General features: G+C 36.7%; 1 protein-coding gene across 5 annotated transcripts in view; it reads right to left on the minus strand.

Annotated features, from left to right (window-relative positions):
• The window catches only part of LOC129766565 (alpha-mannosidase 2), a 446,086-nt gene that overhangs the window by 230,389 nt on the left and 197,255 nt on the right, over positions 1 to 18,442 (minus strand). For all 5 annotated transcript variants that reach the window (XM_055767155.1, XM_055767146.1, XM_055767153.1 and 2 more), the window contains one exon: positions 3,052 to 3,088. The gene's annotated coding sequence lies outside the window, so the exon portion shown is untranslated. The remainder of the gene's footprint in view (positions 1 to 3,051; positions 3,089 to 18,442) is intronic.

An 18,442-nucleotide genomic window follows, 5' to 3' on the forward strand; every position in this document is an offset into this window, starting at 1 on the left:
TTTTCGCCATGATATTCGTAACGTCGAAATTGAGTATTATTGCTTGTTAGTGAAAATCAAAGCATAAAATTCAACGTCAACTAATTGAGAGTAAAATCGATTAATGGTAAAGGGAGTCGAAGTTGCCAAAAACAAGAATTTTATTATACAAAATTCTTGTTTTTGGCGATTTCGGCAATGGAATGTATGGTATAACTCTAGCTATATTCTATGAATCTACTCCCGATTGGCCAGAAATGGCATACACCCCAATTATATGGGAAATGGGTGACAATAACAGACGAGCGAAAAACGAACATAATCTTGGTTTGATTTCTGGTTTAATGATACTGCAATCATATAAAACCCCTACGATATGGGTATTGGATGGAAGGGCTTAAACAGCGGAAGTCTAATATCCTATTCCGATGCCATTTTGGAAAAAGAGATAGTGGCTCCCGGTTCATTGAAAACCGCCCTAGAAGATCGAAAATGGCGTTAGTGAAGTGGAATTAGGTAAAGAAAGTGTTAGAAACTAAGATCGTGTTAGAGCGAAATGGCGATAGTAGAAGATCATAGAAAGCGGAAACGGAAACGGGAACGGACCGTACCCTTCACGCTGTGGCACTACGCCTTCCAAAATTGAACTTTCCCACAGATCTCCTCCAACACTTTAATTACAAATGTTTCATCTCATTTCACACTTGGTGAAATTCAATTATCCGAGATCCCAAACCCTCTTTAACCACAGGTCATAAATTGTTTATCACCCACCAAACAATTTATGACCGCAGAAACAACATTCCCACCAAAGAAGTAAACATGATACTTGAACCGTGTGTACAATTCGTCGCACGACGCAAGCGTCAGTGTTTTATTTCAATGACCCACTTGAGACATGCTTGTGCGTGCAAGGCGGAAACCCAATTGCAAGCACAAGAACATTTCTCCGTCCTCGTTCTATCTCTTTCACTTTCTACTTGTACCATTTCCCTGTGCGATGCTCCGCCCAGTAAATTACGTTACGTTTTGTGTAGAGTTAAGAAAATAAGTGTAAACTAGTATTTAAGCAGAGACATGGAAATAAACAGCGATCTTAATTGACAGTCAGTCAGGCCCAGAGTTTCTTTTAGATGCTTCATGGCGACCGTGACAGGAAGATCGTGAGTTCAATTCTCACTCCCGACATTCTTCCAAAAATGGAAGTGACAAGCCAGCCAAAAAGTGTTGGAAGTCATTATAATACAGTATAACAGAGAAAAAGAAATGGTAACGGGACGCTCAACGCCGTTCAACGCTAAACGTCGCTCAACCACTCAACACCGCACATCGGTCAAAGCTCAACGAAAGCTAATGTTGCTTTCTCCGGATTCCTGGTCCTTCCTTTGTTTCTAAATATGGAAATCAACCACGTTTTCAATAGAAATTCACTGCTAGCGATGAATATCAACGTAACGTTCGTGATAATCACCCGAAATTATTGACAGTAATGGAAGTGCCTGAATGCAGACTTTCCGAAATTCGTTCATGCTCTATTCGTTCAACATACCAGACAAAGTTCACGCGTCTCGACTCTTGTGTTATACTCATTATGACAGATATGGCGTTGAGTATCAACAGAAGAGAATTCATCCGACACTGGGAAAAAGCTAATGTCTTCATTCGTGAACAGATTTTGATAATTTGTGGCACTGGTCTGCACACATACATACAAACCATTTTTCAGCTTCAAAATAGCTCATTTTTTGTGCATTTGACTCTCATGACCAGGAAATGGCATCTTTTCTGCCAAAGATGGTATGTTTTCTGCCAACGCTAGTTTGGGTGTAGGCGGCGCTGCGGTGAAAGTGATGATGGTTTTGAATTTTGCAATGTGAGTTTATGGAAGGTTTGTAGTTCTTTCTATAAATTACAATGTTATAATCATAAAAGATTATTTGATTGCGATGAGTTTGGAACAAATTTAATTCTGCGCAATTTTATATACAACATATTGACAATATTGACAATGGTTGAATCAAAAAAAGAAATTGGAGAGCACATCAAAAAACAAGTTGTAAAATGCATGGTTCCTGCATGTGAGAACTAGCTTGGAGTGTCCGGAAGTAAAATATACGTGATTTGTTTTCGAGTTTTAGGTTACATTATCATCATGTTCTTAGTTCAGAAACAAAATCCAGATGTCTCACCGATCGTTTACGTTGTGCGTTAGATCACCAATAACAATTCTTCTGTGTAATTTATTAAATCTGTTCAGTATTTAGTAGTTAATATTAAAAAAAAAAGTGTTTTAAGGGATTTTGTTTTCAATTTATTTTTTGATGATTTTTATATTTCTTCATTGTTTTTGTGTAGTCGACAATTATTGGCTGAAATTTTATCTAAAATGACATATTAATCACACAGGATTTTTTTAAGGTTTTGCTTGTTTAAATTAAAATTTATAGAAATTAATAATTTGATATTTAAAAACAAATAGTGTTTATTCCATTCAATATCAAAATAACAAAAAGTATAAACAAAAATACAGTAAACATAATTTCAGATCCCATTCCAGCCCTTTTTGAGTATCCCCAGCCGATGACTGACCAGTAGCCTACAATATAGGACGGGGAAGTATGCCAGCAACTTAAACTTCGCATGATGGGAGTCACTGGCCAACCGAGCAGAGGAGAACAAATAACTTTAGCTGAAACGTATCATGTGATTCTCGGTTCCTGGAGGAGACAAATTAAAATTGTACTCCACTCTCCCCCTCTGTCCGGGCCACGTGTTTTCTTTGTTTGTGATGTCTAAAGGATGGAGGTGGGTATCGTTCAAGTTTCGTCTTTTGTTGCACCTTCGGTATTTCCTTTATTTCTTTCGTTCTGTACTTCGGATAGTAATTTACGCTAGTGATCAAGCTCTAAGTAATTCCATTGCACCAATGCAACTTATTTCTTGGTGGTATTTCGAAGGTAGACAACAGTTCACGGAATGTGTTTGTGCTTTCGTTAGTTTTAATTACACCGATCAATTGGTTCCAAACCAATTGAAATGAAGTTCTCACGTTCTGAAGAAAAGGAAACTTACCGGAGATAATCAACACGCTGGCAGCATTATGCGAGCCCTGGAAATAAACAAAAACAATGACATGATCAGTTTGAATCACAATACAAAAGCGTGACGAGTTATATGCATCCCCATCAAGATTGCAGCGTTGAGTGGCAGCTTGAATCGACCGGTCGGAACGCATCATCTGTCATACATGTTATCGTGGGGATGTTCGTTCGCGTGAAACACTCCCCCCCCTCGTCAACTGCCTCGTTACCAATAACGCATTGAAATATCGCTTTACATACAATCACGCATACGCGTGTTCACAAGATTTATAATGTCTTAATGAACATAAGCAGCACTTCAAACGCGAAGCCCACCTCCGGACGGTTGGAAGAGGTGGAAAATGTGCAAATAAAGCGACGATGACGAAAGAAGATCGGAAACATAATATTCAATTAGTGACACCTGCCGAGAAGAGATTGTCAAGTGATGTTAGCCAGCGTGTTTTGTGCACCTATTTCGGATGCTAATTTTAAACAGTCGGAAGCAGAGATGCCAGTGCTATGGAAATATGCGTAGATTTGAGGATTTGTTTGGTTTCAAATCTACGGAATTTACGCCAACTCTTACGGATTTTTGTATTCAATGTATGTTGCTTCCTTCAGGATTCAACCATATAAAATCTGATTTTGGAGCAAAGAGGCAGGAGTACGGAACGTGGCAAAATGCATTCCTGCAACATATGCGACAAAGGTTTGTCCGGTAAGTCCTTGAAATTTATGAACCGGTTTGGGCGTGTTCAATGGCTGATGACTTTGTATCAGTCGAATTTTATTGATAACATACACGATCTGAACACTTTTAGAACAACGTCTTTATATTCTTTAGGTCGTAGTTTTTATTTTTTTCCAGTCATTCTTTGGAATATATTTCATTTGTTGTAAGAAGGTCGAAATCGTTACGCAGTTTAAAAGGTAAGAATAAATAAAATGAGTTTATTCGTTGGAATAAATATAAAAATGGGAAAAACATAAATCTTAAAAACAATGTTGACATTTTTTCAAAAAAATAAAAAGAGCTGTGACTGAGACATGACCGCATTGTTGACGTAGAACTACGAAATGCAATTGTATCTATGGAAACTCATGTTTTCCAAAACCTAGAAGCGGTTTCTTACAGTTCAATATACTGGTTTTAGAAATAATTGGCCAAATTTTTTATAAAAATGTGTTTTTCCATGTTTTTTACTGAATTTAAAACAAGCCGAAAATAGAACATATTTATCGATGCGGATATAATGGGCATGTAGTGGGGGGAATATGGACAGGTTCATAATATACGAAGCGTAGAAGTTCATTGCTCACGAGAGAAATAATTTCGCTTTTTCTCAGTGTTTGTGTGTCCAGTAACTGAACAACAGAACAAACAGAGAAAGCAATAGCAAAAAGAGTTAAATATTCTTCCCTTCACTTTCCATCATGCATTGGATGTGATCTTGGATATCACTGTCCATTTCAACCCCACCAGTGCGATTATTTCAATAATTTAAATTTACCACATATGAATGAATTTACTTTTCCGTACTTACCTAATATCGCTTCTCTGTTAACTCACAAACCGAAATATAACCATTAGCGAATTAAAGTTTGCAATTAAACCACTCAAAATCCTTAATATCGAAGCTGCGAAAATTACACCCATACGCGGAATCATGTTTGATTTTCGGTTTTTGTTTCCTTTTTCCACTTTCGATCAGTATTCATTGTCATATGATGGTTTAAATATCACAGAATAGCATGTAGAAGGGGTTCCCATCAACAGAAATTTGAAATTCATTATGCAACTATACAAATCAACCACCTGTCTGTCATATCCCCACTATCCGGTATACTTGTACCTCCCCTACATAAAATACCCAGTAAAGCGCCATTCAAGAAATAACCACGCAAACGAAGCGGTTCAGTCGTGAATCCTCTATTTTTGTTCTGAAGAAATTCGAGAAAATCACCTAGCGGCTCTCGAACTTTCTCAAAATTAAAAAAAATCACTCAAAAACTATAAGACCTACAAAATGTTGGATATAGAATGAAATGCAGGTTTTTGTTTTAAGTTTTCACTAAAAATATCAAACAAATAAAAGAAATCATTGAAAAAAAAAAGTTTTGAAAATTATTTTTATTTTTCATGAATATGTTTATATTTTTTTTCAAGAATATGTTTTTTTAATTCTGTAAAAAATAGATAAGAATAGACTTTACAATTTCTAACATCATTCATCAATTTCGTCAATTTTAACCATATACAGACCATATGTGTAGCATATCAAACAAATCACAGAAAATTTCCGATTCGATTGGTATGCAAATCGTTAAAATTCATTCGCAACAAAATAGTTATTAACGTTAATTTTATTTCATAAAAACGTGACCTGTTTTCTGATTTGGCACCCTTAATTTTTTTATTTTTATCCCATCAGTTTGTTTTATTAGACTCATTTAGGAATTCAGCTGTAACAGAGCCGAGTTTATTCATGTACAGTTTTATCTTAAGATAACTTTTGTTGTATATTACACTGTTGCAATTTTTAGGCGTAAGAGTTTTCGTCGTAAAACAGTCGATAAACATTTGTTTTATCTATTACACAGTATCCGTTCAGACGTAAGAGGATTCCTATTCTATCGATACACAACACATGTAGCCTTTTTCGGCGTAAGACATTCCTATTGTTCGAATGTTCCCAGTTGGACTGTTCACAGCGGGACTGTTGATATGAGGCTTCCATTGTTGTGTTATTAATAATGGCAGTTACCGATGCAGCCGATCGTAATGTGAGCGGTAAGGGGATGAGATTACCGTCACATGATCATTGCTGCGTGGACATAGTAGCTAGAATAACACACAAAGATGGTCAGTTGAGGGGCCCTGAGTTATGAGCTCATGATCGTTCGCTCCACTAATTTCGTAACTAGAACTGTTATTTCTGTTTTTCTAGCTAGGTTATCAACTGTTTATCACCTCAACATCTGATCAATAAAATCACAACTTCTATTGCTTGTTATAGCGTATATTAGATGATATTCTTGACATTTTCAGGAAATTTGTGCTTTTGATTTTTCTATGTTGTAATTATCTGCTTAGTGTTCGATATGTGCACAGCAAAATTTAGACAAAGAAAACCTCACGGTAAAAACTAATTATAATGTATTCTTACATCAGAAAAAAAATCATGATAATGAGGTATAGGTTGACATAGAATTCACATGAAAGAACTTTTAGTTCGTGGTTTTATATTCAGATGCTCGAGTGTTTTTATCATTTTTACATGTGCTCGGTAACCGGTTTTCTCATATTTTGGCGAAACTTTTCTCAGGTTTTGTTTACGAATGTCCAATGTCTTTCGATCGGACGAAGTTTTGTGGTGTTTGATGGAATTCAGTCCTTCGATATAATCTTGATATCATTTCCCGCATATCACTTCTGAGCATCGGTTCTTCAGCAGCTCAAAATCAGACCAGAACAACACGGAACAGTTCGGTAATTGTCTCTGTAGACACTTTTTGACGTAAACTTGTTTATTTGTCATGCTTGAGGTGATGAAGTTTTCGCTCTTTAGTCTACAACTACATGTGGCCAACCGAAACATATCGTTTTGGTCTGAACATTATCACTAATCTTGTGACGTTCTAATGCGGTCTAAATTTAAGACCTGGGAGCTGATTGAAGTCTCAGCTTCAACGTTGATTCCATCATATATCATCAGTCAAAATTCGTGACCATCAGCAACTTTCTTGCTCTTGTCTCCTGCTAATCGTTTGGAGTTTGGAGTTTTAACTACCCTCATCTCAAACGAAAAGGTTCGGGTTCTGCTCTATCATCATGGGTATTGTATTCGGCTTCGGTTTGAAGTTGTCTCCACACTTCATCACTTACACATTCAGCGACCTTTTTTTGTGGTTATTGGGATATTTGAACAAACATTAAATATGCAGCCAAATAACTCTGGTTAAGTTTTGCTGTGCACATACCTTGAAAATTTAGAGACCTACTGTAGTACTGCATCAATGGCCTCCCAGACAAAGTGAGATGAAAGAGATATCAAATTGAAGAAATATGCATATTCGGGTGCCAATGAATGTATAGGAAAAAATCGACCCTGACATTTCAAAAAGTTACCCTATACAAAATGTTCACCAGTTCAAAAAACACCCTATGCCGAATTTCAGCTCTATCGGACTTAAGGGAGAGTGGCGCAAAGCGGTCAAAGTTTGAGTTTTTTGAAAATCGAAAAATCACCCAAGGGGGGAGTAAAGTAAATCGGGGCTTGCGAAAAAAAATGTTTTGATGTAAAATGTCTTCGAATTGCATGAAACATCGAGATCTAGTGTTATCTCGAAAAATTTTTTGTCAAAAATCGACACTTTGGGACTTTTGGGAGTCGTTTTTTCGGAATACGAGGCAAAACGAATGGTTTGGGGTGCCATATGGTCATATCGATTTTTCATACCGGACTCCCTGCAAAATGTTGATTTGCACGATAAAATACTCTCTGCAAAATATTAGCTCATACGGACTTCATTAACTATTGTCGCAGATCTCAAAATTTTAGTTTTCTGAAAATCGGAAAATCACCCAAGGGGAGAGTAAAGGAATTCGGGGTTTTTCAAAAAAAGTTTTTTGATGCCAAATGTCTTAGAATTGCATGAAACGTCGAGATTTACTGTTATCTCGAAAAATTTTTTTTTGTCAAAACTTGACTTTTCGGCACTTTGTCGTCTTTGTCTGAAAATTCGATTTTTGACGAAATTTTTTTTTCGGGATAACACAGTAAATCTCGACGTTTCATGCGATTGTAAGACATTTGGAGTCAAAAAACTTTTCTTGAAAACCCCGAATTCCTTTACTCTCCCCTTGGGTGATTTTCCGATTTTCAGAAAACTTAAATTTTGAGATTTGCGACAATAGTAAATGAAGTCCGTATGGGTCAATATATTGCACAGGATATTAAATCGAGATGACAGTAGATCTCGACGTTTCATGCAATTTGAAGACATTTGGCATAAAGAAAAAAAATTCGAAAACTCTGATTTCCTTTACTCCCCCCTTGGGTGATTTTTCAGTTTTCAAAAAACTCAAACTTTGATCGCTGTGAGATACTAGTAAATGAAGTCCGATTGAGCTGATATTTTGCATTGGGTAGTTTTTCGTGGGAATCTACATTCTTAATCAAGTTCGCTTTGAAAATTCGGGGGTCACTTTTTTCCCATATATCCATTGGCAATCTAATGCACATACACTATTTTCTGTAGACGCAACGGCAAAGCCTCTCACAGAAACGATTCCTTTGCGAATCTATTGAAATAATTGTGATAACGTAATTTGAAGTCATTAATCCACTTTCAATGGATTCGAAAGGGAATCGCTGGCATCTCCGGTTGACAGGTGCGTTTCAGAGTGGTGTTCTATTAGTTGATTTTCAATTCCATTCTCACTTTCTCCAAGCGCTGGATACATCGCAATAAATCAGTCGTGACCGAACCAAACACAAGCGTAATTGATCGCACCCTGTTACGACTCTATTATTCAGCAGCTACCGACGTATCAAAATGGAAACCATGCTCTCGCCGACATGTTGCCGCAAACCGTCACGCTTTGCTTATTTATTCATATCATTCCGGTTGTTTGGATGTTTACATTCGGCTCGGGCTGCCTAATTGAAAAGCTATTTATCTACAGCCAAGCTACACAGACTTAAAATTTTCATCGGACGAAGAAACAGTTTCTCATCGCGTTTCCCACTGGGCAGCAATTTATTGCTGAATATTAAATGTTTGTTTCTATCAGGACCATAGTGCGAACTGCTCTCATGTTAACCGCCGCCACTGGAAGATGTGACTTGCAGAAGAGCCTTCAGATGATTTCTGCGATTTTCGGTTCCCCTCTTTCCGGAAACTACACTGCGGTAGCATAACTCTTTCATGTTTTCTCCCTATATTTTAGTGTATGTATGTATCATAGCTTGGCTGTCATAACTGAAACATAATACAGCGTAGGAATTGAACCGATTTCTCAGCTAGCAACGAAGACAGCAACCTTGATTTCCGAGCTGAGCTAAAGCCAAAAGCGAACACTGCTGCAGCATTGGTAGGATTGGTGGCCAACATAAGACAAAAAAAGAAAACAAGAACGAACACCGCTGGTAAAACGTAAATCTATGTGATTTCTTATTTCATGAATGAAAAACGAGCGCGAAGCTGACAGATGGAATGGATATAAGCGCTACGGTGTGTAGTAAATTCTGTGCCCTATGTTTTTGACGGGACGGCGAGAGGAGTCTGTTTGTGGGGGAGGTAGAACCGGGGCGAGAGGACGAATGTTTGGGGACGATTACGATTGTTGTACGAGAGAAACGATGCGTGCTTTCGTGGATATTGGAGTTCTGGATGTTCATTCATACGAACAATTTGTTTTAACAGTCTTTCAACAATGTTGAAATTACGGATTTTTTCCATTTATCCTTGGAGTGTATAAGAGTTGAAGAGTATGGAAATAACATATTCAAAATTTGTGTCATAAAAGAAAATATCTCTAACATATGTTGGCCAATCAGAAGAATTCATAGAACCGAGAATCGTTACCAAAATTACCTCGGTTACGCTGAGCCACCCTAAAACTGCTGAGATTGCGTTGATGTTTAAACAAACAATATACCAAACCGTTCAACAAACAGGGAACATTCCGTGTAAAACTTCGCTAGTGGAATTAATGTGTTATAGTCTGGAAATTGTGTAACATTCGATACCTTTTGTTATCTTAATTCATCTTAGATCATTGTTTAGTGTATTCAGTGAGAAAGTAGGTGGTTCCATTGCTTTTCGATGCTCAGAAGCTTTGTTTAAAATTTCGAATCTATTCAGGGTAAAACCGACGTTATAGAAGCGCAGAAAGTTTAAGGGTTATATCCGAGAAATGACCGCATAGTCGTCTATTATCCTTATTTCTATATTTTCTTATTTTTATATTTCCCGGTTTATCTATTCTCCTATTTTCCTATTTCCGTATTTCCTTATTTCCTTAATTTTCTATTTGTCGATTTATTTATTTTTCAATTTCTTTATTTCCATATTTTCGTATTTCCCAATTTCCCTACTTCTCTATTTCAACATTTCTCTGTTCCCCTATTTCCCTATTTCTTTATTTCCCTGTCTCCCTATTTCCTTATTCCCCTAATCTCCTATTTCTTCATTTTCCTATTCCCCTATTTCCCTATTTTCCTATTTCCTTATTTCCCTAATTTTCTATTACCCGATTTATTTATTTTTCAATTTCTTTATTTCCATATATTCCTATCATTGAATTTCCCAATTTCCTTACTTCCCTATTTCTCCATTTCCCTATTTCAACATTTCTCTATTCCGCTATTTCCCTATTCCTCTATCCTCTATTTCTTTATTCTCCTGTTTTCCTATTTCCCTCTTTCCCTATTTCCCTATTCCCCTAATCTCATAATTTCCTATTCCCCTATTTTCCCATTTCCCTATTTTCCTATTCCCCCATTTCCCTATTTCTCTATTTCTCTATTTCCCTATTCACCTATTTACCTATTTTCCTATTCTTCTATTTCTTTATTTCTCTATAGAGATATCTTCATATTTCCCTTTTTTCCTATTTCTATATTTCCCTATTTTCCTATCCCCTATTTCCCTCTTTCCCTATTTCCCTCTTTCCCTATTTCCCTAATTCTCTATTTCCTAATTCACCTATTGCAATATTTTCCTATCCCCCTATTTCCCTATTTCTCTATTGTTTTATTTCCCCATTTCTTCATTTCCTTATTTCTTTATTTTCTTACTAGCTGATCCGGCAAACTTCGTCCCGCCCATAATTTGTTTTTTGTTATCAATACCTTCAATCATTCAGGTTTTTCACTAAGCGCAAGTTCATGGGTCAAATCGCAGAACTGTTCATTGATTGATCTTCTAATCGACTCCGTTAAACTTACCTTTTACTCTAAAATGGCTAGTATTTCTAACAAAACTCATCATTATAATATCATTTCTGACACAATTCTCGTTCAAGATTTTTCAACCACTCGCGAATATCATGTTTCTCCGTTACATGGAATAAATGTTTTATACAAAAAATGTGATAGAATAAAGACAGCCCTAAATCGAACAATTCCTTCTCGAGTTTTGCTCATATAAACATATTCGGCAATCCATTTTAATTGGTATAGATAGAAGAAGATAAAGATATTTGGATAGCGCAAACATCAAATGGACTAACAACGCTTGTCAGTTTGTAATTGTAGAACATAGGGGAATTTAATTTTCCGAATTTTCCCTTTTTCCTTCAGGGATTTCCGAAAATTTTCAATTGTCATGTTTGATTGGAATATTTTTGGTTGAAATATGTGTAACATTTTTTTTCTAGAGGTGGGAGGGGTGTCATACCATCATAGAAACATTTTTCATACCCAAAAACCCTCACATCCCAAATTGTGCTTGATTAGTTCTCGAGTTATGCAGAAGTTTGTATATCATTGGTATGGCAGCCCCCCTTAGAGGGGCTCCATTTTCTTGATTAATTCTCGAGTTATACAGAAATTTGTGTTTCATTTCTATGGCAGAACACCCCCCCCCCCCCTTCTTAGAAATATGGAAGAAGTGTTAATATTCTTGATTAATTCTCGAGTTATGCAGAAATTTGTGTTTCATCTGCATGGCAGCCCCCCTTAAAGAGGGGGAGGAGTGTCTAACCACCATAGAAACATTTATCGCACCCAAAAACCTCCATATAACTAATTTAGTTTCATTTGTTTGATTAATTCTCGAGTAATGCAGAAATTTGTGTTTTATTTGTATGACAGCTCCCCTTTACAGAGGGAAGAGGAGTGTCTAACCACCATAGTAACATTTATTGAACCCTAAAACCTCCACATGCCAAATTTGGTTTCATTTTCTTGATTAATTCTCGAGTAATGCAGAAATTTGTGTTTCATTTGCATGGCAGACCCCCCCCCCCCTCAGAGAGGGGGGAGGAGTGTCTAACCACGATAGAAACATTTATTGTACCCTAAAACTTCTATATGCTCAATTAAGTTTAATTAGCTTGATTAATTCTCGAGTAAGGCAGAAATTTGTGTTTCATTTGTATGGCAGCCCCCCCCTTAAAGAGGGGGGAGGAGTGTCTAACCATAATAGAAACATTTATTGCACCCTAAAACCTCCATATGCCTAATTGGGTTTCATTTGCTTGATTAATTCTCGAGCAATGCTGAAATTTGTTTTTCATTCGTATGGCAGCCCCCCCTCAGAGAGGGGGGAGATGTCTCAAACTATCACGAAATACTTCCCCGGCCCCAAAAACTCCTACATACCAATTTTCATGTCGATCGGTTTAGTAGTTTTCGAGTCCATAAGAAACAGACAGACAGAAAGAAATCCATTTATATATATATATATATATGTAATTCTTCAAACATAACTAAAATCAGCATGCAACAGATAGCCTAAGGGATCCCTACGTCAACTGAGCGGTCGTGTCTCACGCATAACCCTCCTGTGACTTTTTTATATTTTTTTTTCTTGAAAGCTGAGTTTTTTCTACATAACATATTCAAAAATCAGAGATGTGGTATTTTTCGTTTTTGAGTTAAGATTTTTTTTAGGTTATGTTTTTTTCAGATTTAACTGATGGTTCAAAAAAATATTTTCCATCTTCATCTCAAAAATGACTATTTTAAAACTTTTGAATTACTATACCGGTTCACTTGCAACTAACTTGGATTATAGTCGCGTAGATCCAGAAAAATCACAACCTAAAAACGAAGAATAACACATCTCTGGTTTTTGAAGATGTTACATAGAGAAACTTCAACTTCCAAGAAAAAATATTTGAAAAAAATATAGCGCTCTTGGTTCCGAAACCTTGTAAACTATAAAAACATATAGAGGAAATGAGGTTAAAATTGGTTCCCAAACTTCGATAATTTAACTATAAACAAATTGAAACTTCTTCATTATCCTATTCTTAGAACATTTGAAGCTGTTTAAGACACTCTGTTATGCATGAAACTGTCAAATGTAAAAAATAATAAATAAAACATAAATTTCTCTCACGGTAGCCATTTTGATGTATTTTTGTGCGCATCGCATTTAAGGAATTTCCCGTTAAATTTAAATTATTCGTCCTGATATCTTCGACAAATCATCAGTTTGGACAACTGTTCACATATTCAATGAGAGGTAAACAGATATTTTGTTTGGTTTGAGTGCTTAATTCGCATTCGAAATGACTTTGTTGTTTGGGGTAAAATTAGCCACCACTGGATAACGACTAATAATGTTATGTTTTTCAAAGCTGGTCCACCTCATCACATGTTACTTTTCAATGTGTTCCTTTTTTGGCTTTGACCCTGAAAAAATATGTCACCTCGACCAAAAACAAACCTCAATATGTGAAGTGTTATGTGTTTCTTACTACTTTTTCGCACGTATGAGTAAATTATAATTACTACTCTAGGTGAATAAGCTCAGCTTGATTCATACATGTACCAACTATTTCAATAATGATTTGAACAAATTTAGATAATGAACAACGCATAAATCTATCCCATTTAGCATATAGTATGTAATTGTTCATGTTACCACCACCATAAACGATAAAAACCACGATAAAAAATGCTCGATTTTGCATCTTATTTTCTTTTAATGAAAAATGTACTTTTTTTTATTTTTTATAATAAAAACCGTTTGATATCAACAGTTAGTTAAGCCATAATATTCTTCGAAGTAAATGGGCATATTCTTTAGGGTGTTCATTTTAACCGCTTATCCCCTACAATCAATAATTTCAAAAGAACAACATCCAATTGTTTGCAAGTAAGATTTTTTTCAAGAAAAACTAACTAACTTGCTTTATTTTGATTTCCTATTTCCCTTTTTGCCTACTTCTCTATTTCCCTATTTCCCTATATCTTTAGTACTCTATTTTCCTATTTCTCTATTTCCCTATTTTCCTATTTCCCGATTCCCCTATTTCCCCTCTTCTATTCTTATTTTTATTCCGATTTCTGTTTTTGTATTGACTCTGATTTCGCAGTACTTCTTATTTTTTGTATGAATGTGGCCATACAATTATCATGTTTCGATTCAAAAAATCTGAATTATGGAATACATAATCATAGTCGATCTCGAAATTTCTCTTTGATGGTTTTTTGATTCACCGACTTTTTCAAGGGGCAGATTTTACTGAAAGGTAGCAACCTTATTGCCCGAATTTTCTTTCTTCAATAGATTCTTTCGCAATTTTTTTATGTTTACAAATATTACAAATCGCAGAAATTGTAAAACTTATGTTCACATTGTTCCCAATAATTTTTTGCTTTAATTTATTCTTATGACTGCATTTTTTTGACGTAGGACTAACCGGAATCTAACCGGAATTTATGGAGGGTAAAATGAAAACCTGAACACAGAACATGTAGGAAAAAAAAAATAGAAGATTTCGAATGCTCATAACTCGAACATTTCTTAATAGATTAGAAAGATGTTTTCATCAATTGATAGGCAATATTTCTACACACGTTTAGTAAAATGTTATTTTTCCTGAGATAAGCAAATGAATAACTGAAAAATGTCAAGTGCTATCTAAACGCCCTAACTGTCACGTTTTGAATGGACCGATTCACGGTTTTCCCTACACAGACTCCACAAACAAAGTGCCTGCGGAAATTAGCATTGCAAATATATGCAAGTTGAGGGAATTTTGGTTCCCACCGAAATCTGTTCCCTAACACAGACTTCAAAGCCAAGGTGCCTTACATTACATGGCGTTTGTTCAAATTCTTTACACTCAAAGCAAATATGTTGAATCCCATTGAAATCGAGAATTGTTTTATTCAATCACCAATTTATTCAATACAAATAAATGATTGCTAAACCAACGGTAGTTTCACGTCAACAATGTGGTTGTATCATAGATATAACCAACCATTTTTTAAAACGATTTTGTTCCTATCATTTAATTTTTTATTTTATCGTTTGTAGTTTTTGTAGTTTAGATTTTTTATATTATCTTTTGTAGTTTTTTTATCGCCATCCGAAAGTTGTCCATTTTTCAATAAAATTTTTGCCTCCTCTTAGAGAGGAGGGAGGAGTGTCGAACCACCGTAGAAACGTTTATCGATCTCTAAAACCTCTATATGCTAAGTTTAATTCCATTTGTTTGATTAGTTCTCGAGTTGTTCAGCACCAAACCACCATAAAAACATTTTTTGCTCCCTAAAACCTCCATATGCCAAACTTGGTTCCAGTTGCTAGATTAGTTCTCGGGTTATGCAAAAATGTATGTTTCCTTTTGTTCGCGCGCAACCGTTCAGACGTTTCGGATACTTAACAGGAAAACAGATTTGAATTTGAAGTACATTCACAACATATAAACATAACGCGAACTACATATAATTTCCATAACGTACAAAAACTGACGGTATATTCTTGACTTCTATCTCTTGTTCATTTCATCTGCCGACCATCAGCTGTTCTTAGTCTGTAAATGCGAATACTCGATCAAAGCAATAATAGAAAAATCCTGTTCTCTCGAGAGATTTGAAATTGTGAATTATTGCTCAACATGAAACAGACCAAGTGATATTGTGTGAGTAAAAAAGTACACAATATCACTTGGCTATTGTGGATCGCGTTCGCTCGGGATGCTCAAAATTATTTCGGCACGAACAATTTCTATGGCAGCCCCCACTTAGTGAGGTGGAAGGAGTGTTGAACCACCTTAGAAAATTTTCTTGCCCTCTAAAACCTCCACATGCCAAATTTGGTTCCGTTGGCTTGATTAGTTCTTGAGTTATGTAGAAATGTATGCTTCATTTGTATGGCAGCCCCCCTCCCCTTCAGAGAACCTCACCCCCCTTTAAGAGGGGGAGGAGTGTCTAACAACCATAGAAACATTTTACGCACCCTGAAACCTTCACATGCCAACTTTGGTTTCGTTCGCTTGATTAATTCCCGAGTAATGCAGAAATTTGCGTTACATTTGTATGGCAGCCCCTCCTTAGAGAGGGGGAGGGGTCTCGAGCTATCATAAGAACCTTCCCCGACCCCAAAAACCCCTACATACCAATTTTCATGTCGATTGGTTCAGTAGTTTCCGACTCCAAAAGAATCAGACAGACAGAAAGACAGAAAGACGGACAGACATCACTCCATTTTTATATATATATACTAGCTGACCCGGCAAACTTCGTCCCGTCCAAAATTTGTTTTTTGTTATCAATACCTACAAAGATTCACGTTTTCTTCATGAGTCCAATCGCAGAACTGTTCATTGATTGACCTTCTAATCGACCCTTTAAAATTACCTTTGAATTAAAAAATCCCTAGTGCTTCTACCAAAACTCATCATTATAATATCAGATAATTTTCAAACACAATTCTCGTTCAAGATTTTTCACCTACTTGCAAATAACATGTTTCTCCGTTACATGGAATAAATGTTTTATGCAGAAAATATGATCCTCCTCTCTTCTACCCTTAGAAAGAGGGGAGGAGTGTCTATTTACCATAGAAACGTTTCGTGCCCCCTAAAATCTTCACATGCCGAATTTGGCTCCATTTGCTTGATTGGTTTTCGAGTTATGCAGAAATTTGTTTTTCATTCGTATAACAGCCCCATCTAAGAGGGGGGGGGGGGAGGAGTGTCGAACCACCATAGAAACATTTATTGTATCTTAAACCCTTCTAAGTCAAATGTGGTTTCATTTGCTTGAATAGTTCTCGAGTTATGCAGAAATTTGTGTTCCATTTGTATAGCAGCCTCCCCTTAGAGAGGGGGGGGGGGAGTGTGTGTGTCGAAGCGCCTTAGAAATGTTTCTTTCCCATAAAACTCTCACATGCCAAATTTAGTTCCGTTTGCTTGATTAGTTCTTGAATTATGCGGAAATGTATGCTTCATTTGTATGGTAGCTCCCCCTATGAGAGGGGGTGGAGTGTCTAGCCACCCTGAAAAATTTTATTGCACCCTAAAACCTCCATATACCTAATTTGGTTCGTTTGCTTGACTAATTCTCGAGTAATGGAGTAATTTGTGTTTCATTTGTATGGCAGCCCCCTCTTAGAGAGGGGGTGGAAAGTCTAACCATCATAGAGACATGTATTGCACCCTAAAACCTCAATATGCCTAATTTGGTTTCAATTGCTTGATTAATTCTCGAGTAATGCAGAAATTTGTGTTTCATCTGTATGGCAGGGGTCTAAAACTATCATGAAAACCTTCCCGGCTCCAAATACCCCTACATACCAATTTTAATGTCAATCGGTTTAGTAGTTCCGAGTCCATAAGAATCAGACAGACAGACAGAAATCCATTTTTATATATATAGATATAGATATGTCATAGCAATATAAGAGCAGTATAGGAAAGTACAATGAGAGACGCTTTGCAAATAAGTAAGCAGCAAGGGTTGAATACGTGGGCGACGTCTAAATTGAGGCACTATACTAATACGCTCTCCGTTTTACTCTCAACATTTAAGATTTGAAAAATTATACTGCAACTTTGCAAAAATCTGAGTAGATACAAATATTTTGATCCAGCTGTTTCCATAAAAATAGTCAAGAAAATCAACCAGAACACTGCTAGTGAGCTCACCACAAGCTTTATTTAGATGCACACACATCCATTCTGGCGGAAAACGCAAAGTGCCAAACACTGTTACCCCAAATCGTATAAAACTAAAAAAAAAACATCGTCGACGCAGTATTTTTGAACCCCTCCAAACCGTCGGTCGGCAGCTAATCAAAATAGAGTCCGTCGTAGTCGGTGAATCACTTGATGGGGAGAACATGTTATGTTTGTGCGCTACCGAGCGTCAGGGATAGACACAGAGTGAAGTGAGATTCAACTTAATCTCCTTAGCCGTTGGGATTGACCTTAGACACAATCTTTCACACACAGAATAAGCAAACTCGGTGTTAATCGTCTGGGCCTAGAGAACAGTGTTATTTTTGGGAGACGAGTTTCCCCAAATTGAATGGTTTTTGTAGCTTTACTTCTTGGTATCACTTTCCTAGCATTAGCATGAAGCGAAAATATGAAAGGGCACCAATTGTTGCCCTCAAATAATGAACCGTCCAATAAACGCTGATTTGAAATGCAACCGGAACCAATCAACCGTGGCAGCACCTCATTTGCGCTGCATACCGTACAGTTGTATAAAAGTTATTCACATATCGCACTAATCAATTAAAAACTACGTTCCGCTGGTTGGTCACGTGGTAGCGCCCTCCGTCGCGTTGGTCTGTCAACATACGCGAGCTAGCACCTCTCCGCACATCGCCTCCCCCCCACGTAACTCATCACGATGACAGCCGCCACTTCATCCCATCACTCCGTTTCTGTTGCGGGCCGCAAT

This window comes from Toxorhynchites rutilus, chromosome 1, assembly GCF_029784135.1.
Source record: "Toxorhynchites rutilus septentrionalis strain SRP chromosome 1, ASM2978413v1, whole genome shotgun sequence".
NCBI lineage: Eukaryota > Metazoa > Arthropoda > Insecta > Diptera > Culicidae > Toxorhynchites > Toxorhynchites rutilus.